The 23761-nt window shown below is 47.8% G+C and overlaps 1 protein-coding gene across 12 annotated transcripts in view; it reads left to right on the top strand.

Annotated features, from left to right (window-relative positions):
- The window catches only part of ATXN1 (ataxin 1), a 411273-nt gene that overhangs the window by 361611 nt on the left and 25901 nt on the right, over positions 1-23761 (top strand). The window contains exon 1 of one of the 12 annotated variants that reach the window (XM_047735231.1): positions 22440-22451. The exons of the other annotated variants lie outside the window; for them this stretch is intronic. The gene's annotated coding sequence lies outside the window, so the exon portion shown is untranslated. Of the gene's footprint in view, positions 1-22439; positions 22452-23761 lie in introns of those variants that run through there. 12 annotated transcript variants of the gene reach the window in all.

The following is a 23761-nucleotide window of genomic DNA, read 5'->3' on the forward strand; positions in this document are numbered from 1 at the left end:
GCTGGTAGGAAGATCCATGGGGATGCATCCTTTCATTTCCCTCTGGAGGAAAGTGGGACCACAGGGGAATGAAGCGATGAACTCGGTAATGGGAGCCAAGGTGGAGGGAGGACGGTGAGGGCCAGGACCAGCACAAGAGCACGAGCGTTTGAAGACAAAGCTAACCACTGAATACCAGGCAGCTTCCTGGGAATGTCCCCCAATGCCAGCCCTGTCCTTTCTCAAGACGGGGACTAGCTTCTTGCTTTAGGGGCATCAAGTTCCAGATGGTTACAAAGGACTCCTCAGAGCCAAGCCTCCCGTGGCATCCACTCATGAGGATAACGAGCTGCCTTGTTTCTCCAGAGTCACCTGCCGGTCATATGGGGGGTGAGGCAAGAATGGTTTCCATTGTCTACCATTTCCATGCTGGTTCTGCAGGGTGCTCAATGCAGCAGATGTCCATTAACTGGACCCAGCAGGGCTGACTGAGGTAAAGGAAGTCACAGACATTCTCCAGGTAATAATGCAATATGGCACCACTCCCTTGAGACTTGGGCGCACACTGAGAGCACGGAAACATTGATCGTTTAGGACCAGAAGATCATACTCGAGGTTGGCCTTGCAGAGAAATCAAATATAATGATTCACGTAATGAGTCCAGACCAGACAACTGAATTATGGGTCTAACATGAAGACAACTAGGGCGCTGTGGGAGGAGGAGAAGTTTGGAAAGAGAGAGGACAGTGGAATCTGCTGGGAGTAAATTTATGACTGAACTTTTTTTTTTTTAATCTGCAGGTTAAAGTTGAGAGTCATTTTGTTTATAAATGCTACAGTGTCTTTTCCCTTAATTTGTTTATACAAGTTTTAGGGGCTAGTTACATTTTTAGCATACAATCGACTTTTATTCCCGGAGGGCTGCCCCTAAGACATTTAGATATTTCCTCAAAGCTCTGGAAGAGGGGATAAAAGGCATATTTTTGAAAGGTGGGTGTATTTGTGCAAAATATGTTTGTTTTAAAGAGATCGTAAATGCTGTAGAAATAATTAGCCATGTGCACGAACCAAAATAATTAATACCAAATGGTACATTATCCTTTCTGAATCCTGTTTCAAAACAGAACTGAATGAAACATTAAGTTCCATCTTCTTTCTTTGTCTTCCCCCCACCTCACCTTATTACTCCGGATTTTATAATATCAGTATTACCCTCTTGGCTATTAATTTAATGTCCCTGTATAGGGCCATCCTCCCAACTCTCTCTCTCCATTCCTCTCGCCCTTTAAATGCTTCATGTCTTTGGGTAGTACATTACTTGCTTTCTACAGAGGCCCAGAAATATGAACTATTGAACCTTTTCATTTTCTGCAGTAAGTTAAATGCATGTTGAAAATGTGCTACTCTGTTGAAGAAGCTGGGAGTTCCATGCCACCTCGTCCCTGGGAATCATTTATCTAGAATCAGTGAGGTGGTCTCACGTGCTGGATTCAAACTTGTGATCTTGTTGTGTTGTTCTATAACAAATGGATGGGGCTATTCTAGAATCCGGAATATAGGTAAGGGCTCAGATGATGTGTTGGGCTGATGGAGACAGACATCTAAGGGTAGCGTCTGTATTGGTGGGGGTCTCCACTGTATTTTTTCAGATGTAAACTTGTTAGATCACCAAAGGGAATGAGAAGGTGATCTACGTTACTGCTCACCTCGTGTGTTAACATCAGAAGAGCTGAGATTAGCCACGGGGTCCCTATGAATGAGCCCATGGCTTAAAATTAGTGGAAGAGAGGGCAAACCACAGGCACAGTGTTTTCCAAGAGGTTTACGTCCCTTAAATTGAAACATAATCATGTTTCCTGGCTTTCAGGGCACTTGTACAAAGCCCATCTGTTTATTCGAGCATTTGCTTGATGATGTGGGAGGCTGAGCCAATGTAATCCCAGGCATGCGATTTTCAGATGCTGAATGTGACTCAAACACATTATTTCCCACTGACATACGTAACTTTAAAGTAAGATCGTCAATAATGCAAGTTGATCCATTGAATCTAGGGGCTGGAATATATCCATTCTACTGCTTTAAAGGAAGACTATTAAAAACTGTCCTCTTTGAAGTCATCTGTGTCCACACAGTTTTTTTTTTTTTTTTTTAAGATTTTATTTATTTATCTGAGAGAGAGAGAACCCATGCGAGCTGGGGGAGGGCAGAAAGAGAGCCAGAGAAAGAATTCCAAGCAGACTCGATGCTGATCGGAACCCGACGTGGGACTCGATCCCATGACCCTAAGCTCACGACCTGAGCCGAAACCAAGAGTCAGATGCTTGAGCAGCTGAGCCATCCAGGTGCCCTTGAAGTCCTCTGTGTCCACACAGCTTAATCCAGTGGTAGGAACCCACATTCTGGGTTAGTATCTTCTAGAAGGTCTCCAGCTCTCCAGGGTTATAATGTCATCATGGATTGAGAACCACTGGTCTAATCCAATGGTCTTTCTTAGGTCATGCCTTTCTCAGTTTCTCTGCTACATTTAATGTAGTCGATGGCCTTCATTTGCTTCCACCTTCTTGACTACTTTTCCTCTCTTTAACCAAAGTTAGGTGTTCACCCTTCTTCCTTTTTTCTGCCCTCCTTGGGTATCTCTCCCAGCTCCAACTTTCCTCGTGGGATATTGGTACAGCTTCTGAGATGTTGGTCTCCTTACCTGCTCTCCGTCCTCCCAGAGGAGCACCACACCATGTGTTTGTTTTAGAGCTGTGTAAATTGGAATGAATCCTGAATTGATTACCCTTTCCTCCTCCAGAATAACATCCTTCTCATTGCGCTCGTCTGATAATGGCCATGCCCTTCTCATTCCCATTTGAGCACTCTCATTCCTTTGGCTTAAATTCAGCTTCGTCCAGGAATTCTGAGCCTTGCTAATTCTTCTTACCTCTCTTCCACATTTGCATAGCTTTGTTAGTCCAGACCCTGGGAGCCTGCTCTGATATGACTGTAGCCTTCTGCGTGGCAAGACAGGGCAGAGAGTCAGAAGTGCAATGAAGTAGCAGTTGGAGAGACAGAATTCTAGTCTCAGTTCTGCCTTTAAATAAAACACGCTCTAAAGCTCTTTGACCTTAATAATACAAACCATCTCTCTGGGCCTCAGTTTTGCCACCTATAAAAAAAAAGAGGTTCTATTTTATAAATAGAGTAACTTACTAACTAAAAGCCTAGGTGGAATTTGTATAAACTCCTTAGAGATTTGGGTATCTTGGCCTGATGCTGAGACCAGCGTTGGAAATGCTGATGGAGAGAGATGAAAGGGGCTGGCATCACACGCTGTTTTGCTGGCGCACATAACCCTCTGGATTGGTTTATTCCACGAATCCTGCTCTTGATGTCTGGACCTCCGGAACAGCAACACCAAATATAGGAAGGGTTGGAGGGGGCGGTTATGTTTTTCCTGAATACAGTTCAAATGTTTTTGCCCCAGATTTATCTTCCTTAAAATGTTTGACAAATGCCTAACTTGAAAATTCACCAACTGCCTTTGAGCTACCATTTAGAAGAGAAGCCTGGTCCCGAGGACATTTGTACATAGTCACTATGCTGGGATCTTAAAACACCCAATAACCCAGCGTAGTATACATACATGACACGCTTTTGTGCAAGGACCCCAAACAACTTTCCTGGTATCCCTTTACTTGTCCTTAACATTTGATTAGTTTCAGGACAGGCCACACCGTGCTTGGCAGCTTACAAGTGACAAACTGAGATTTTTTTTTAAAGATTTTATTTATTTATTTGATAGAGATCACAAGTACGCAGAGAGGCAGGCAGAGAGAGAGGGAGAAGCAGGCTCCCCGCTGAGCAGAGAGCCCGACACGGGGCTCAATCCCAGGACCCCAAGATCATGACCCGAGCCGAAGGCAGAGGCTTTAACCCACTGAGCCACCCAGGCACCCCAAACTGAGGTATTTTAATGGGATTCTCCTCTCTGCCAGGTATCTGTCGAGGAACATCGAAAAAACACCATGGAGGGAAACACTAACAATTATTTGAGCCCTGACTGTAGATTTGGAAAACTTTATTCATCGGAGGGCAAAGTAGGTTACTATTCCCAGAACATTGCCAACAGCAAAGTGAACATGTTTGGAATCAAATACAGCCCTGTTCCATTTCCCCTTTGCTTGGAGACTCAAGGAGAGACAACAGGGGAGCCATTTTCCAGCAAAGGTCAAGTGAGGTCAGAAACACTTTCATGTCCAGCCTTCCATGCTAAAGGACAAGCAGGGAAGAAGTGGCAAATCCATGACTTTTGTCGTTGCTCAGTCCCTGATTTGTCTGTCCAAAGAGCGCTGGGTGTATTTTGCACGGCGTGGGCAGGAAACAGGAAGGAGAAGGGAATCTCTCCTTGGAGGTTTCCTTCGTGTCGCCATAAGAAATCCCCGTATTCGCTTTCTTGCATCCAGGTCACACGGGGGTTGTAAGCAAGAGGTGCCTTTGAGGCCACGTGCCTAAGTGGCTTCTTTCAGTGTGTTGGTGCGTTCGAGCTCCCAGGAGGAAGAGTGGAGAGTGATGACAAGGAAGACACAAGCTCCGCCCACGGTGCTTCCAGAGGAAGCCCTTCCTCTGTTCTTTCTAAGAAGGGGCGTTTGGAGCTGGGGGCGTCTGTGGCTACAGGAGAAGGCAAGAGCGGGGCGAGTCTGAAGGGTGGTGAGAGAGTGGACAGTCATGCCCTTTCTTGTGGATGAGCCTTCCTCTTCCCCACCGAGCTCATACTTCGGGGTCAGAACTGCCCATCTCTGCGTCGTGATGTAGAAGAGCCTGCTAGGAACGCGACCGATGACTCAGCCCTCAGGAAGAGTAGGTGTTCGCCCCGAGGAGAAAGGAAGCTGGCAGTGAATCATGACTGCTGTTCTCCATGAGACTCAATCACCACGTCTCAGTGCCCCTGCTTTAGGTGCTCGGCGCGCGCGGTCCTGTAGAAATACGGTAGCGTCCCTGGGCGGCGAAGTTGACTCGATTCGGCTCCCGGCAGACTGGTTCAGTCCCCAGGGAAAGGCTGCAGACCTTCCTTTCCTTTTTTGTCTGTTTCGTTTGCAGTGAGTTCAAGACGGTTTGGCACTGTACGTCACAGAGTATATAATTCAAATCAATACCTGTTCTCAAGGGAGGGAGAAAAGAGGGAAGATGTGCACAGTGGGATCCGGAGGCTCTGGTGGTGCTGGGGTCCCAGGATGCGGGAGCGGTGGGGGCGGAGGTTGAGGTGGGGAGATTGGCAGGGTCCGGTCGTAGAGCCTTGGGTTATGATTTGGTCTGTGCTCCCAAGCGGAAGCAGGAACGGGACACCTGCTCCACAAGCGTCCTGCTCATCAGAGAACCAGGGAGCAGCAGAGAACCTGCTGCTCACGTGGCATATCCCTTGTTCCCGTCCCAAAGGGGAAAGGACCCACATGGCATCAGGTACCAGCCAGCCTCTCCTCCTGATGGAGATGCTGGCCTCCGATTGCCTTGGGAGGGGGCTCTTTTCAGAACTCTGCGCCCTCCCAGATCATAGGAAATTCCATTATCCTCTATATATCTCACTCCCATGCAAAAAGACTAGATTTTGCAAGACTAGATTTTGCTTTCTGGGGAAAGCCAAGTTCAGTAAAAGTAAATTCCTCGCGGGTCAACAAATAGGATGGGAGCTCAGTACGTTTCTAGATGGGCCTGGAAGTAGGTATTGTGTTTGTGTTTCTCTGTCGTTGGGACACTTCTCTGCTTTAAAAACACAGGGCCCGTGGCTATATTGTGGGGAACCTACCACATGGCGGGCACTGTCCTCGATACTAGGGAGGGGCTGTCTACATGACCCCGTGCGTCCCTCGGGGATCTTAGGGTTTTAGGGCAGTGACTCTCAATCGTGGCTGAGATTCCATATGCCTTGTCCCACCCCAGGCTTTGTGACAGGTTGGTTTGGGGGATGGCCTGACCATCGGGACTTTTAAAAATCCCCCAGGTGATTCTGACATGCTGCCTAGGTTAAGAACCATGGGTTTAGTGTAAGAGGATCCCAAATGTAGCTGCCGATCAAAATCACCAGGGGAAGGGGGGATTAAAAATGCAGATTCCTGGGTCCCAGCCCAGATCTGCAACATCCTGGGAAACTACAGGGAAGGCGTATCTCACAAGGTCACAGGAATTTCTGATAATCCACTCCATTGCAGAAACTTCACTGTAACATACACGACGGTGATCTAGAAACTTAATGCTCTGTGAGGGACCTTATAAATCCATGCTTTTAATGAAAACATCATCTTACATACTGTCCTTGAGGGAAGTTTCAAGTCAGCTGTGAAATAGGAAATAGGAAATGGGAAACAAAACCCACCCGTCCACCACATTACTCACGCCTGGCTGTGTGCGGTACGTCCCTTCGGATGCCCCACGGAGAGCGGGCAAAGTTCTCAGTGGCGAATGCTGTGTCTGTGTTACGGTATGTTTAGGACAGCTTCACCTTGCCATTTGCCCTGGAAATGTTACTGACCGCCTCAGTTACTGCCTGTTGCTGCTGTTTACCACAAAATCCACCCATTGTGTGAGCTAGGCAGAGCAAAATGGAAGCAAACTAGAGATTTTTATAAACTATATTAAGGAGATAGATCTGATTTTGGTTGTATGATGTCAAATAGGTATGTTTTATATTATATACAATATATATGTTTTATATTATTCATGTAATATACATAATACATATTTTATATATGTGTAATATGTTATATATAAGATATATCTATTTTGTATCATATAATATGTAAAATATATACTTCATATAGTAGGTATTTCTATATTATATATAACATAACATTACATAGGTCATATAAAATGTATAAGATATATATTTTATATGTGTAATGTTATATGTAAAATATCTATTGTATATCTAATTTTATAATATATAATTATAATATATAATATACATTTTTATAGTTTTTATATTATATATAAGATATATAGATATATAAGATATATAAGATAAAATATGCCTATTTTATATTATATATAATGTGTATTATATGTAATATATATTTTAAATGTATATAAATATATATATATATTATATATATGTTACATATATATTTTTTATAGGAAAAGCCCAACCTGTTTTAAGACATTATCTCACCGTTATCACACTGACAAAAAGGCTTTTTCTTCCATTTCTCAATCAAAAGTATCGTCCGTAAAAGAGCAGGGAGGTGCTCTCAGATGTGTGCACCCTCAGCACACATCTGGAACTGCGTCTGTAGTCACCATCACAAAATCAGGGGACACCGATAGATACAGGCGAAACACTAAAACGAGGCCCAGGCTCCCTTCAGTCTGTTGGAATTACATTCTAAGGAAAGTGTGTTGATCCCCCTTACATAAGAATGAAGCAGAACTTTTAAAAAATCAGGGGGCGCCTGGGTGGCTCAGTGGCTTAAGCCTCTGCCTTCGGCCCGGGTCATGATCTTGGGGTCCTTGGGATCGAGTCCCGTATCGGGCTCTCTGCTCAGCAGGGAGCCTGCTTCCCCCTCTCTCTCTGCCTGCCTCCCTGCCTACTTGTGATCTCTCTCTCTCTCTCTCAAATAAATAAATTTTTAAAAAAATTTTTTTTTAAATTTTTTTTTAAAAAAATCAATCAGGAGGTGGGGCGCCTGCGTGGCTCAGCGGGGTAAGCCTCTGCCTTCGGCTCAGGTCATGATCTCAGGGTCCTGGGATCAAGCCCCGCATCGGGCTCTCTGCTCAGCGGGAAGCCTGCTTCCCACCCCCACCCCCCGCCTGCCTCTCTGCCTACTTGTGATCTCTCTCTGTCAAATAAATAAATAAAAATTTTTTAAAAATCAAACAGGAGAAATGGTAGATCTCTGAAAAGGAGGGCAAAAGCAAAACTAGAAAATACTCGGTGGCAGGTAGTGAAAATACTGAGTGCTGGCAGACTTCTCTGTACTCATACTGTTTCCTTCCCCTTGTAATTATAAAGGGAAAAGAAACGAACATGGAGGTCATTTCTACTGAATGCGTGTTTTAGCTCATAGGTACTGCACTGAATGCTCTGTGCTTAGGTACTGTGCTAAGGGTCATACGTAGTACCTCAGGGTACCTGGGTGGCTCAGTCGGTTAAGCCTCTGCCTTCAGCTTAGGTCATGATCTCGGGGTCCTGGGATCAAGCCCCGCCTTGGGCTCCCTGCTCAGCAGGGAGTCTGCTTCTTCCTCTGTGCTTTCCCTCTCTTTCTCTCTCTCTCAAGTAAAAAAATAAGATCTTTTAAAAAATCCATAGTACCTCACTTAGTGCTCACCCCACTCCTGTACGGCATGTGTATTTATCCCCATTTGAGATGAGGAAGTAAGAGACTTGCCTTCTGTAACTTGTCCTGAGCACAGGTGCTCCGATTGGGTCTAACGTAGACGGCCTCCTGCAGCCAGGAGCGAAGGCTAGCCCTTTCTCTGGCAAGGCCAAGTCCTCAGTCCATAGTGGGAATGGAAAGAGGTGGGAGAAGGGAGCCTCTTCTCAGCGGTGGTTGGGACCTTTTGAAGGAAGACCAGCAAACCCAGCGGAGTAACTGGACATAGGAGTTGAGCAGTGGGGAGGCCCCCAGGATGAGGCTCTGCTCTCACCCCCGGGAATGGGCACAAAACCGTTAGCACCTGTGCGGAACCAGAGCCGATGCACGGTGAGGGAAGCTGGAGCGTCCGTGTGGAAATTCTCTACCGGCAGTCAGGGGACCGAGACTGAAGGCAAGGTCAGAAAATGTACTCGGATTCTTTCTGTGATAGACTCTGCACTTTCTCATGCGTCCCGTCCTCCCTCACGGTGAACTCTTGAGAATGTCATTACTGTCTACACATTACAGAGGGGACCACAGAGGCTCAGAGAGGTGCACTGTCCTCCGAGGCCCCCGTATGAAGAAGAAAAATGAACTGTCAACAGGGCACTGACTGACTCTGCTGCGTTTCCTCTGTCCGTCGAACATCTTACTTCTGGTTGAGAATACAGCCCTGGCCTGCTTCTGGCCCACGGCAACATTGTTGGTCGCCTCTCATTTGCTGTGAGGGCCTCCAGTCCCCATTTCTGTGTGTGCATGTATGGTGTCATAGAGACTCCAGGGAGGGCATGGGTGCCCTGAAGAGGTTAAGTAGGAAAGAGGTTGGTTTAACACGTGATGAGTATTTATGCCTAATGAGTGCCCTGTGCTCCCTGTCAAAGAAACCAGAAAGCTTCTATTTATACTGCGGGAGTACATGGTACGTAACATAGACAAAGCCAAATTTAAAACACGAGTGCATGTGGATTTTACTTTTGAATGTAGATACAATGGATTATTTGTTCTGCAGACCAGGCCTTAGTCCAGTTTAAGAGAAAAACTTATCAATCACCAGTGTGCATTGTTTCCTAGAAGACAGAGACTTGCTAAACTTTCTGAACTGCTAAGACTGACAATCCCTTGTGAACGGAGGGGAGACAAGGAACCTTTTAATTAGACATTGTTTCACCTAACGTCTTTGCTGGAACTGGCTGGTGCTGTGATTCACCAAGGAATCGTGGAAAGAAGTCAAGAAAGGAAAGTATTTTTGTAGCACGGAAGAAAATGTGCCCTGTGTAAAGGAGGGGGAGTGGGGGCCCTTCTCACGAGATAATCCTAACATCAACACCAGTTTTCAACATCCTTGCAGTATGCCAGACCCTGGTGTAGGTTCCTCGAACATGTGAACTCACCGCAAGCCTATGGGGTACATATTATTCCCACCTTAGTGATAAAGAGACAGAGGCACAGCTGGGGGGTGAAGGAGTCAGAATGACAGCGCCGGCCGTTAGGATCCCAAGCCTGTGCTCTCAGTCCCCCAACAGAAGGTCATTTGATGCTTGAAAGCAGTTCATTGCTAGAGGTCCCTTGTTTCGAGATACTCCAGCCCGTATGCTAGGACCTGGCTGCATTGTCCCGTGCACTCCCATAACACGCCGTGAGCGAGGGTGTATTCCTATCTCCTTTTTTGCAAAAAGGAAATCAAAGCTTAGAAAATAGAATAGCGTCCCTAAAGTCACCCTTCAGCAAATGCCAAAATCCAGCGGCGGAGCCTAGATCCGTGTGACACCCAAGTCCCACCGTGCCCTGATGGCCCAGCGAGAACAACGCCCAAAGCGGCGTAGGTCTCCAAGGCAAGGAATCGGTAAAGCGTTTCTTCTCTTTGGCCAGCTTCTCACGACGTCTGTTTCGTTGCATGACCAAGAAGGGTTGCACAGAGGGGTGATTCCCGTCTTCCCCGACCCTAAGTTCAATAAAAGAATATAAAACCGTCCCTGACATCTTCTGCTAAATGCAGTCAGCTCGACAGTGTGCCTGACTTTGAGGGCACTGACATTCTTCCAGGGAAAGCGTCAAATATTTTCTTAGTGAATGACTATCTGATGGAGTTAATGGCACTTAGCCGGGGGAGGAGGAGCCGGTCGGTGGCTGGGTTCTGCAGGATTCCTGACGGCCCGTCCAGCGTCCTCAGGGCTCCACCAGCTTCGTGCTGGCTGCCTGTGAGCCCCATGAGAGACCAAAGTAATTATTCAGCTTTTTGATTGAAAACGGCGGTAGGTAGCGAGTCATCCCATTGTCCATTTTGCTGGTGATTGGAAAAGACTCAGGTACCTTCGGCTTCCCTCTGTAGCCTCATTCTGAAATAAACGAAGGTAGAAAGTAGATCTCCCCCTTGGTCTGCTTTTCAGAATGAACCGTTCATCTCCGGAGGGTCAGAACCCAGCCACCCATTCACCGAGTGAGTCATACCCCTAATTTTAAAACAAACGTTTATTTCGGAGAGAGTTCCTATGTTGGCTGCCTTACAGCTTGTCTCCCTGTCCTTTCTATGCTTGATTTAGGCCGGTTTCAGTAGAATTGTTGTCTTTGTAAATACATATTCCTTCCAGTAAATCCGAAGACGACCAGAAGTATTTCCTTGGGATTGGCGGTAGAACAATCTGGACATAGTTTGGGATAATTGGATGTGGACTTTCAGAGGCCTTCCCATCAAGCACATGTCTTTAACAACCTCTCGCATGGCCCACTTGTACTTCCTGGTGCAGGAAGGCTGGGAGGTTAATCATCTCACATGAGAATTTATGTTTGAAACGGAATCTCCAAGCACAGATGCTTTTCAAATGCACAGTATTTTGTTCTTTGTCGTGAGTTCAGTGTTTGCTCCAACACTGTATCATTTTATCCAGAAACCTAGAAGAAGATCCAGAAATGCTTTGCCTTTTAAGGAGCCAACTTCTAGGAAAGACGAAACTGCAGTAGGCAGACGCAGGGTGAACACCGTAAACCAACAAAGATGGGTCAGCAACCGGGAAAGTCAAGGGTGATGAAATTTTAGGCTGTACCCAGCACGGGGTAGGGGTGGGGGGCGGAAGGGGGTCACGATCTAAGGAGAAGGACACACGAAAACAAGTTTCAAGGACAGTGAGGGCAATGAATTAAGACCCAGGGTTATTGTAAGCGCTGGTGAGCCTCGGAGAAGGGCGGGATGGGTCAGATTGCAGTGGTCTTGCGTGGCTTGGCTGAGATTTGGGGAGTGTTTACAAAGGAAAGTCACAGGGTTCCCGCTGTGGGCAAAGGTGTGGAGGGGGTGGCCGGGATTAGCCCAGGGGCTGGACTGGGAGGAGAGTCAAGCAGAGAGCTAGCTGTAGGACAGTGTGTGGCGGGGGGGTGCGGAGGATGGACAGAGCAGGACGCAGAGGAGAGGCATGGGATATGGGGCTGGGAAAGAGACACATGAGAGATAACTTAGAACAGTGGTGCTCAAAGTGTGGTTCCCAGACACTGGCCCCTGCAGCATCTGGGACTCCAGATGTGAGAACCACTGGATTAGAAAACAGGCAACAGGCGCATTTGTGGAGGGGCAGGGGTTGGCGTGGAAGGGGCCAGGAGTGCAGGGATACGCACCCCCAGAGAGGCCTGGAGCCCGGCGTGTTGGAGGGTTGGCCCGGGACCCAGCCGCAGCCGCTTGCTTCCGTGTTATCTGTGGCCCTTTCACGCTATGGTGACAGAGTGGAGCTGTGACAGACACCGCATGGCTTGCAGAGCTGAAAATATTTACGAGGTGGCCCTTCCCCCAAAGCTTGCTATCCCTGATGCAGAAGGCAGGCACGCCCCGGGGACTGAAGTACAGAGGGGCAGAGGCGGCTGGGGAAGCCCCCCAGCCCTCTGTCCTGAGCCAGCAGCCGCAGCACGGGGAGCTTGGGGATGCCTCCTGACATTCGTACGCCTGACTTTCTCACCGCTCATCGTCCCGGTGGGGAATGTGGAGAAGTGAGTACCATCGTGAGGGCTTTCAGAGACGCTCTGAAGTCCAGCCAGGAACGTGGGCGATCTCCGGCAGGCATTCTGGTGAGCCCTGCATCTCCAGGTAGAACAGGGGGGCCCGGGTCAGGGGCACAGCCCAGTTGGAAAACAAAATTGCTGTGGATCTTCAGACTTTTAACATTGTGCCTTGTAATTTTGGAAAAATTCTTTTTTTATTGTGATAAAATATACATAACATAAAATTTCCCATCTTAACCCCTTTATGTGGACACTTCAATGGCATTGGGCACATTTGCATTTTTAGACAAGCATCCCCACTACCCGTCTCTACAACTTTTTCGTCATCCCAAACTAACTCTGTGCACACACTAGAACAGTAGCTCCCCCCCTCCCCCGACCCTGGTCAACTCTGTCCTAGTTCCCGTCTCTGGGAATGTGCCGATTCTGCATACCTCTTGTAAGGAGAATTGTACATTTGTATTTCTACATCTGGCTTCTGTCAGTTAGCCTGATGGTTCCAGATTCACCCATCTTGTAGCACATATCAGAATCCCCTTCCTTTTTAACACTGAAAAATAGGGGCACCTGGGTGGCTCAGATTTTCAGCATCTGCCTTCAGCTCAGGCCGTGATCTCAGGGTCCTGGGATCGAGCCCCGGATCGGGCTGCCTGCTCAGTGGGGAGCCTGCTTCTCCCTCTCCCTCTGCCTACAATCCCCACTTATGAGCTCTCTCTCTCAAATAAATAGTATTTTTTTTATTTTTAATTAATGGCCATTCTCATGGGTGTGTAAGTGGTATCTCCTTACAGACATGTAATAGATGTTCTAAGTGCAGTGAGAGGAGGTGAGAACACAGTCTTTCTGTTGGAGGACCGGATGCTGTGTTTAAGCGTTGTTGAGGCATTCTGCCGAGCAGTGGTGGAGGTAGAAGGAAGGTCACGTGTATGATCTCACCTCTGGCTGCACGTTAGAATCCCCCAGGGCATCTTTTAAAGATGCAACTGCTGGTCTCCACTATCAAGGGCTTGGACTGAGCCACCTAGAGTGAGTCTGGACATTGGTACTGTTTCTAAAGCCCCCCGCCCCACCCCGGGTGGGGTGCCCACTGCCGGATGGGCAGCAAGGGTTGACTTGATCGAGAGAGAAGGCACGAGCAAGGGGAGGGACAGAGGGAGAAGCAGACTCCCCACTGAGCAGGGAGCCCAACTTGGGGCTCCATCCCAGGACCCTGGGATTATGACCTGAGCGAAAGGCAGATGCTTAACCAACTGAGCCACCCGGGTGCGCCTGTTTATTTTATTACTTGATCTGTTTAAATGTATAATCATCACAAGCTATAAAAAGGAGTTTATGGGCCAACTACGACGTTAGAGAGAACGGTTCTCACATGGTTGCCTTTACTTCTGACACCAGTAACAAATCTGGGGGGAGGTTCCCCAACCAGCCTTAGTTTCAGTAATTCACTGGGAGTCACAGAACTCATGGAAAGCTGTTACACTCACAGTTAGAGGTTACCACAGAGAGAGGACACAGACTTCAGTCAGCCAGGGGAAGAGGCGTGCGGGATGGATGCTGGAGGGACCTGAAGATCTCAAGCTTCCAGGAACCTTCTCCCCGCGGAGCTGGAGGGCCATACATCCTCCCAACCTGATGTGTCCCCGGTGGAGTATTGCCTCCCAGGGACATTCACTAGAGCCTTCTTGTCCATAGAGGTTTTTTTTTTTTTATTGGAGCTCAATTGCATACCATCCATGTGGCTACCCTTTGTCCCCAGCCCCTCCCAGATGTGGGGTTAAATACCTTTAATCACACATTCCTCCAGACGTCGGAACTGATCCTGCCTGGCCCAGAGCCCCCATCCTAATAAATCATGATGTTAGGCTGTCTGCTGGCCACACACCCCCCAGGCAAACCAACGTACTCCTATCTGGCAGAACGCCCCAGAGGCCAGCGCTGTCTTGGAGTTAGGTTAATCCCGCACGGCATACCAGCCAGTCCGCTGCACCATGCAAGAACGGGAACCCAGGGGCATGCAGCAGACACACCAAGATCTTCGTCTTATTTCTGTCCCATAGGAGCCACGTAACCTCCGGCAAGTCCCTTACATCCTGAGTCCAAGCGTCCTTGTCTTTGCCACGCATGATCATTTGCGGTTGTTACGTCTTGAAAGGACCTTGTGCTCTTCCTGCACAAGGAAAGCCTCGGTGACTTCTGTGATACCTGCTTTGCCTTGGGGAGGCTGGGTCCCAGGAGGTCTCGGGGCCTTTGTAGTCAAGAGGTCTGAAAAATGGTACAGTGTCCTGGAGACCGGAAAACAACCGGAGGAGAGGAACCAACATTTACTATCCTAGAGGAGGGCCTCATCAGTGGACGGATTCCCCTTTCATCCAGCCACATCAAGGGCAGTAATGCTGAGAACCCCCTCCCTACCCCGAAGGCCTCGGGGCCAGCAAGGCATTTTTCTAACGTGGTGGAGATTTTCACATTCTCTTCGTAAACTTGGACCATCTGATCTCCCTGAGATCCGGGCCCTGGTGGCTGGTAGCTCTCAGCCTCCTGTAGCTGCTGCTGGTACGCTGCTCTGTGGCGTGTAGCAAAGCTGAGGAGAGTGTGTGCAAGGAGACAGCTGGCAGCCTTCCTGTGGGATGTGGAAACAAGATTCTGCATTTCTCCACCAGGCCTTTTGGGAATTACTCATCCGAGAAGTATTGTGGAAAAGCAGGCAGAGCAGAACAAGGAACCCAGACACTTACCCTTGACCGGGAAATGCTTGTGACTGGAGTTTGGCACACCCCCCCTTTTCTGTTCGCTCTACTGGTCCGTGCTGACTGGTTTGCATGCTCTTTGGTGTGACTGGGGGGCCTCTGCTTTGGGAACTGTTATCATCCTATGGATCGACTGAAGAAAGAAAATAAATTCTCAGATGCCTGTGACTTTCTCTTTTATGTAAATCACAGGCGTGAGTGGGGGGGAAAACACCACCCAGGTGTTTGAAAGGATTGACAGTTTGAAGGTAACCGTATTCATTTTAGCCCGGAACCAGGAGCAATGAGCTGCAGATGGAGGCAAGAGAGAACCGGGAATTGGCAAGAACGCGTTTGCCGAATTAAAATTATGATGGCTACTATTTCATTGAGTGTGCACAGAATGCCAGGAGCTGTGCGTGTGTCCATTTAATTGGCCGAGACGTTAATTACAACGTGACACATTGTTGATGAAACACTTGCCCCCCTAAATGGGGCATGTGTGTCATTTAAGATTAAAATGACATTAAAGGAGAAAATATATTACATAGGCAGTTAGAGATGAAGGCAGGTTTAGAACCTGTACCCTGCCCACCCATAGCTTATTCCTTTTATTATGCTCTGTCCTCCTTCTAATTAGTATAATCATAATATTGTATGTATCAATCAATCAGTATTCAGATTATTTGATGTTATATGTATAATATTCCCTCTCATCAGTATTTGTATAAAAATATTAATATTTACCCTAATATTGCAACTATGCCATATGAACTCTGTAGGGAGATGTACCCATGTCGTGCTAAGAACATCGAATTGAGAGTCAAAAAATGACAGATTCTTTGTCCTCCCAGCCCAGGCTCTGTGTTCCTGTGGTCAGTTCTTTGCACCTGTCACGGGGGGGCCAGGGATGGGGCGATGACGGGGGCCAAGCACCACTGCCCTCAGAGCAGTTACCTCTAGGGCAAGGTGAGACCCACCGAGTGTAGGGCGCTGGAATGTGCCCGCGCCACCGACTCTTCCCCGTCTCCAACTAGAGTGGCGAATACAGGGAGATTTGGGTGTCCCCGGAGAGCACGTCGGGCACCCACGGACACTGGAAAGCAGAAAGGTATTTGCTTGTGCTCTGAGCCAGGGAAGGTCTCGACAAGAAAGGCATTTCCAGCTTTTTTTAAAAACTCAAACCCCACTGGACAGTCCATTTGGGACCGGTTTCAGTCCAGATGGTTATCCCTCCAAGTGATTATTTTTCCATCTTGAGCCTTTCCAGGAATTCCAGCACGGGCAGGCTGCCAGGGGACACTGGCTCCCTAGATGCTGCAGTGACCGTCCACGTGAGCTGACTTCCAGGGATAGCACAGCCCAGCTGCGGGCTTGGCCCCATCCCACCTCTTTCCTGCATCCTGTCCCCCAGCGCTGCCCACGAACGCAGTGGACCCCATCCACGTGACCCAGCTCCTTGACCCACAGAGAATGTCCCCGTCTTCACGGTCGTCGTGTTGACTAGGAACCGTAACGGCAGAAGCCAGGAAGCAGAGTCAAGTTTCGCCCAGACTTGGTGAAGGCTGTCTCTCCGTGTGGCTCACAGGAGTAGCAAAGAGGGGAGCCCCGCTGAGGGTGAGGGACACAGCGGTATTGCTCCTTGCCAGGCAGAGGATTGCAACAGCAGCAGAACAGAGCAGCCGTCCAGCTGGAGGACTCGCCTCCGACCTCTTCACTCAGGCTTTCAATCAGAAGAATGACTCCCAGTCTCCCGGTGCGACGCCTGACCCCGATGGGATTGGGCTCTTAGGAGCAGATTCATACCTTCTAATCACTGCAGTGTGTTTAGTGCCCCTACCTGAGTCCACAGCATTCTAGAGATGAGGGGTACCTGGGGGGCTCTGCCAGCTGAACATCCAGCCATCCATCCCGCTCTTGGCTTTGGTTCAGGTCATGATCTCATGTTCTCTCGGGCGTGATCTACTAAGATCTGGATCAGAATTGGGTGGGTGGCATTGAGCTGGGAGCTGGGTGGTGTTGGGGATCCCCGGCTCACTTACCTGTGAGGTGACAAGATCTGGTTTCTAGTCACCCCAGCCCATGACCCTGAATACCACGTTGGCCACAGTCCATGATTAGCGCTGGCTCCAAGTTCCTTGGCCATCTTTCTGCCCTTACCTCAGTGCAGCCTGGCTCTTTCGCATGTGCAAGAAAAGGACCTTTGCCATTGGGCTGCCATCTCCCCTGGTGCATCCCGCTCCAGAAGTCTACCCAGCATCATGGTTAGAAAGAACAAGAAAGTTGTTTCCAGGGCTAGCTCCCCCTCTGATTCTGAGGCCTTACCCAAGCCTGTGTCCTCATGGAGGTAAAAACACAAACCCCAGGAGTTTGTTGTGAGAGGTAAATAAGATGTTGAAGTTGAGTTACTGGCATGTATTAGCTGGTCGATCCATTCATTTCCTAGGGCCGCCATGACGAAACACCCCAAAGGCGGTGTTCTGTAAAACCACAGAAACTTATCTGACCATTCTGGGGGTCACATGTCTGGAGACAATGTCTCTCTCATAGGGAGGACCTGTCCTAGCCTTCTCCAGCTTTGGGAGCCTCAGATGTTCCTTGGTCTTGGGCCATAAAACTCTACTATCTCTGCCTGCGTGTCTCAAATCTTTCTCAGCCGTTCTCTTACAAGGAGACTTGTCATTGGATTTAGGGCTCACATGGATAATCCAGGATCCTTTCCTTCCATTCCATTCCCTTTTTTCCAAAAAGAAGTCACACTCATCAGTTCCAGATGGATATACCTTTTGAGGGGTCTGCTGTTCAGTCCCCTCCCCTGTCTGATTAGTGATACAAATTAAGGGACACACATACGTGTTCTTTCTCTTTAGACTTTGTGTAGACTGTGTATGACAAGCTGTCACTCTTTGCTTTTTCTCTTTGAGCTCACGGCACTTCTGTCAAGATCAAGATCCATGTCCTGGGGTGCAGAGGAGAGAAAGGGGGCGCCTGTGTGTGTTGGGGTGAGGATATCAGCCTCTTCTACAAAGTTGTGCTCACCTCTCAAGAGGTCTCTGGCCTAACAAGACCTGGGTGGGATCCGCCATCCCCCTCAGAAGCCACCTCATTTTGGACCAAGAGACCTACCCAGCGAAGCTCCGTGCTAGGCAGAGCAGAAGAAACAAATGAGCGGTTTTCGTGGAGGACACCGCAAAAAAGAAAATTGGAAAGTAGGCGAGGCTTATCCTAAGCAAGCCCCCTTGACACAGATAAGATCATAGTCTCAAAGTCCTTGTGATAAAAATAATATAAAAGTAGGTGACCTGAGCACCTGAGCAGGACGAGCAGTCCGCCCCACCTGTGTGGGACCATCAGCTAGAGCCTCCAAACTCGGTCTTGGTGCTTGGGGGTGACACAGAGCATCCATCCCAGCCCATTCTGGGCAGTTCTGATTACTCTCTGATTTTTACTGTGTGTACTCATGTGATGTGGGGCTTAGGTCTGTTTTCCCACCTTCCAGGGAGAGCCCTTTACAAACCTGAGCATTACACCTACAGTCTGGCTTCTCTTGCACTTCCCCAGACCATACTTCTCCGTTGGCCCCTCCGTTCCTTGCCTGGCTTGTGTCCAGACCTCTCGCTAACCCGATCGTCCCTCCCGGACCCACCCCACCGTGTCCTGACCCCTTGGACCGTGGCTTTACCAACAAACGATGTTGCAGTTCTCATCCTTTATTTTGAACACTGCACATCTATCGGTGAAGCTGGTAATTACTCCAGTCTTTCAGGCCCCCTACCAAACTGTTGGTTCCTATTAAATGGATGGTGGAATGCAAGATTCTTGGGCTCCATCTTTTGAGCTAGTCATAAGCCCGATCCCTCCAGCCCCGGCTATCAAATGCATTGAGCTATTGAAACCTACTGCAGGCATTTACGTTTACTCTCATGAATCTTAATTTTCTTGGTTTTGTGCCATCAATTCCAGCTTCTGGGGATATATAGGACCCCCCCCCCCACTATCTCGGAGTAGAGAGTTCCTATGAAAACTCTTGTACACCAAAATGACATTAAATGAAGAAGCAATTATCATTAATTTACATGGAGAAGGTTTTAGCATTCCCAGTGCCCCAAAATAACCCCTCTTAGGCTTTTATGATACCTCAGGACACATCTTGCTAACAGATGCACGAAATAAATCCAGATAAAGCCCAGATGCTGCAAAACAGGGTTCGAACTCAGGAGGCTCACTGTGGAGATGCTGGGTGTAGTTCCCAGGAAAGACACGTGGTGGCGCCACTCTCACTGCTCAGGGTGCGCACGGCTTCCCCCGCCCCTCCCTGCAAAACAGACTCTGAAGGCTACCTTTGCTTTTAGCCTTTTTCGTACGAACAAAATCCTCTTTGGATTTCTTTTGGTTTTCAAAAGCAGGTGCTAATGCATGTCTTTAGCAAAAGCAAAGTGTAAACCACAAACTTTCAAAAAGTGGAGGATCCATGTATTTGAATATTAATTGCAATAATAAAGCCTCTCTTCCAGCTTTCTCTTACCTCTGTGACACCAAAAACGCTAATAAAATGTTGAACAGAATAGAACTAAAAATAGAGATCTTGCATGCCATTCGCTCCATGCAGACGCTGAATGAACACTTAAGGCCCATGGTATGTACTAGAAATGAAGTCAGTAGTTGATGAATGAATAGGCAATCCACTTCCCTTGGGGCATGCTTGTCCAATCAACTGTGAAGGCATCTAACTGTGCTACCATCCAGCACATCTTTCTCCATTCTGGAAGCCCCACGGATGACGGGGTTAGGCCGACTTTTCCTTTCTTTTTTACGATTTCATTCATTTATTTGACAGAGAGATCACAAGTAGGCAGAGAGAGGGGGGCAAGCAGGCTCCCTGCTGAGCAGAGAGCCCGATGCAGGGATCGATCCCAGGACCCTGAGATCATGAGCTGAGCCGAAGGCAGAGGCTTAACCCCCTGAGCCACCCAGGCGCCCCTAGGCTGACTTTTCATATTTAATCTAAACGAAGTCCTCTCTGCAGGGCATGACACGGACCTTCCAGCTTAGCAGTAGACTAAAACAGAAAGGAAGATTGGCATGTTCCGGACTTAGAGAACCCTTGCCGTGCCCTGGTGACCTTGCCTGCCAGGGCCAGATGTTCTGTCTCCTGAATGCTCATCCAGTTTTTCTGGAATTGACCCAGCCTCATCATCCCGCAGCTCTTCCCTCTTTAACTCAGAAACCGTGCCTCTGTGGGATCCACTCAAACTGAGAAACTCGCGCCACGGGGCATGCTCAGCAGAGCAACCCCAGTTTACTGCCATGACCTTGGGGTGCATTTTTAGGACTGTATGTATCAAGTTCTAAGGAGTGGCTTCCACTCAAAGCAGTTCATTTTTATTTACAAGACGAAGAGTCAGTGGGGACACATTCCCACATCTGCCAGCTCAAAGGCATCTCGTTTTCCTATCATTTCTGAAAGAGCGTAAATCCATGGTCGTGGGGGAATTTTGTTGAATTTATAGCAGAGATGGAAGCGTGGGGCTTCTTTTGTTGAATTTTGTTTTTCTTCTTGGAGATGATTAAGTCATGTATAAAAATTGATGATAGCAGCTTTTTTAAAGCGTGCTTCCTTATATTTTTTGGAGGCACAAAGAACCAGAAGAAAAAGAGCATTCGCTACTTAGAACTATACTGAGTCTAAGTGACCCCAAAATAAACCCCTGGGTAGTCCCTAAATATTAGCTGCCCATCTCCGAGGCCCCATCCACTCGTGCGTTTGCATAGGCTGCACCCAGTTTTGTTTCTCAGAAACTACCCCATCAGAAAGAGAGGCTAGAGATGTTTAATTTGTTTAGGCGCTGATGATTAGAACATTTACTCTCATACCTGAGGTTCTAAAACCTTTCTGTGCCTATGAATCATCTGGAGATCTTGTTAAAATGCAGATCCGAAATCAGGAGGGCTGGGTGAGGCCTGAGATCCTGCGTTTCTAGAGCGGCTGGGGGCCGTGGGGGTGGGGGGTGGGGACTGGCATTGCTGGTCTGAGGACAGCACTTTGGAGAACTAGGCTTTACGCCCCTGAGCTAAATCGTAAAATACTGAGAGAGATAAAAATGTAGACATAAAGGCACTTAAGATGAGTGCATTCAGAACAGAAATTCTCAGGCAAACCATCTGTAAGTTTGCCTTGATTCACCCGGTATCTTCTTAATGATAATGTTTGCACATTGGGTCTGCATATGTGGTTCTTTGGTAGCTTAGCATCTGTAAAGTAGCGTGTGGCCCCATGTTTGGAAGAAATCTTTCTGTTGTGCATCCAGAAGTGAGCATTCCAGGGGTCCGGGTGAGCCACAGGTGTGTTTCAGCCCCAAGAAGGTAAATTAGGTAAATGGTGTCCATTAGGAAGTTAGGAAATGAGGAAGCCATTTGTCCACAGCTAGAAAGAGACCGTGAAAACAAAAATCCTACTCTCCTTTTTTCTTCTTCTCTTTTTTGTATCTCTTTTCCTCTCCCTTCCTTTTCCCGCTTACATGCTCTTCCACCTTCAAAATACACCATTCTTTCAGTGCGGTGACTAACCAGTCCCACAGCCTTCCAGGGACTTGGTGGCAAACTGTGGCGCCCTCTGGTGGTCCTCTGAAAATACAGCGACTCAATCCCTCCCCTGACAGTGCTTCTCCCTCATGGGAGATTGAGCTAAGTACAGAGCCGGTGAGCATAGAGAAAGGACACATGACCCCAGAATTAGAGAGCCCCTGTCTCCTCCAAGCTGCACTGGTAAGTGGTCCTTCTACATGGAACGGGAGGATAGATTGGACTTTTTATCAGTCTGGCCCTAGGTGTTCCAGCGCCCGTGTTTATCTCTGGATCCTGGATTTATCCTTAGTATTTTCTGGAAAAGACGTTCATCAATGGGTGGATTTTCAGAAGAATAAATTTGAATCTGTGCATTAAGGCCAATATGTCTTAGTGGTCCATTAGCAGAAGACCAGCTCTGGAGGCTCTACAGAGACCTTGAGGGCTAGCTAAGCCAGTGTGTCTCAAATAAGCACTATAAATAAACCAGGGCACTACTGAGAACCAAGTCAGCATTCCTTTTCAGATTCACTAAAGCTGGGTTCCTTCAAAAGTACCTTCAGAGGGGTTTTCTCGTTTTGTATATTGTGCATTTGGTTGTACAAGCAATTTTACATTTGCATTGCTAATGGACCTCTTCTGAATATGTTTGACATTTTGCTTGGCTTTGAAAGGACTTTTATGCTGCTGCTTTTTCTTGCCTCGAGCTGCCTTGGGCTAATTAACCTATTCCCTTACTGGCTGGGCCTACTATATGCAAATGTTCTCATTTTGGATTCTGACATATCCCTCTTGGATGAACATCCCTAATGAAATCCTGTGGGGTTTTATTGGAGCAGTGCTGACGTGGAACCAGCAGGGGGCGCAGGGAATGGTTTGCTTTGAGCAGATCTCCTAAATGACTTTTCTTTGCTAGTTGGTCTGGGAATGTGGGAGCTTATACAGTTGTTTCTTAAGTGACTCTTGAAATCTAAAGATAAAAGATCATTGTCAGTACATTTTAAGCAGCCAGAAGGGGACCACTGATTTTTACAATTCTGTAGTTTAATTTTGTTCTGTCATTATTTTGAAAATAGCACTGGGGCGCGTGGGTGGCTCAGTTGGTTAAGCCTCTGACTCTTGATTTCAGCTCGGGTCAGGATCTCAGGGTGGTGAGATGGAGCCCCGTGGCAGGCTCCGCCCTCAGTGGGGAGTCTGCTTGAGGCTTCTCTCTCCTTCTCCTCTACCCGTCACCCTGCTCATGCACACATGCACTCACCCTCTCTCTCTAAAATATATAAAAAAGTCTTTAAAAAATAGTACTTACCAGTATACAAAAAAAAAGAGAGAGAGAGAGAGAGAAAATAGCACTGTCATCCTGATTGATTTGCAAATACTGTGTGTAAATTATGTGCTGCACTGTTTATAAAAGAAGGCTGCACAGAACAGTTATTTTGGACTTCTAAAAGCCCTAGCTCGGGAGGGCAAATAATTGACATTACCCTTTCAACACAGTTATTTTTCCAGCATTAACATCCTAGATCTCTTCCCTTTTTTGTTTCCATTCCAATCTTTATTTTTTTAAGATTTTAATTATTTATTTGAGACGAAGATGGAAAAAGAGAGAGCACGAGTGGTGGGGAGGAGGCAGAGGGAGAAGCAGACTTCCCACTGAGCAGGGAGCCCAATGTGGGACTCCATCCCAGGACCCCAGGATCATGACCTGAGCCGAAGGCAGACTGAGCAAGCCAGGTGCCCCTCCATCCCAGTCTCTAAAGTGCCTCTCTTGTCCCCTGACAAATCCTGTTGGTATTGAAATGAGCTTTGACATTGAGGAGCCAGATTTATATACTTCCGCCTCATCTATACCTGGGTCACAACCATTAAGGATGGGGACTTCCTTTGGTGCCATCTCCCCTTTCGTGGTGATGTTTCATGATGATGCTGGAGCAAGAGCAGCAAGGACCACTAAATCACGAACCAAAACAAAAGTTGCAGATTAGGGTGGGGGAGTGGAGCTCCCCGGGAGAGATGGGGGTGAAGTTGGTGCAGGCAGAGGAGAGGAAAGAGACCGTGTTACAGTAGGGATGTCACCATTGCTTGGACATTGACAAAGATCAGGTACCACAACAAGCTACCTTGTTGTGTTTGCTTTAAAATCAGATTGTAAAAATAGAGCGTCTGGGTAGGAGAGATGCTAAAACC

Source organism: Lutra lutra, chromosome 6, assembly GCF_902655055.1.
Source record: "Lutra lutra chromosome 6, mLutLut1.2, whole genome shotgun sequence".
Lineage (NCBI taxonomy): Eukaryota > Metazoa > Chordata > Mammalia > Carnivora > Mustelidae > Lutra > Lutra lutra.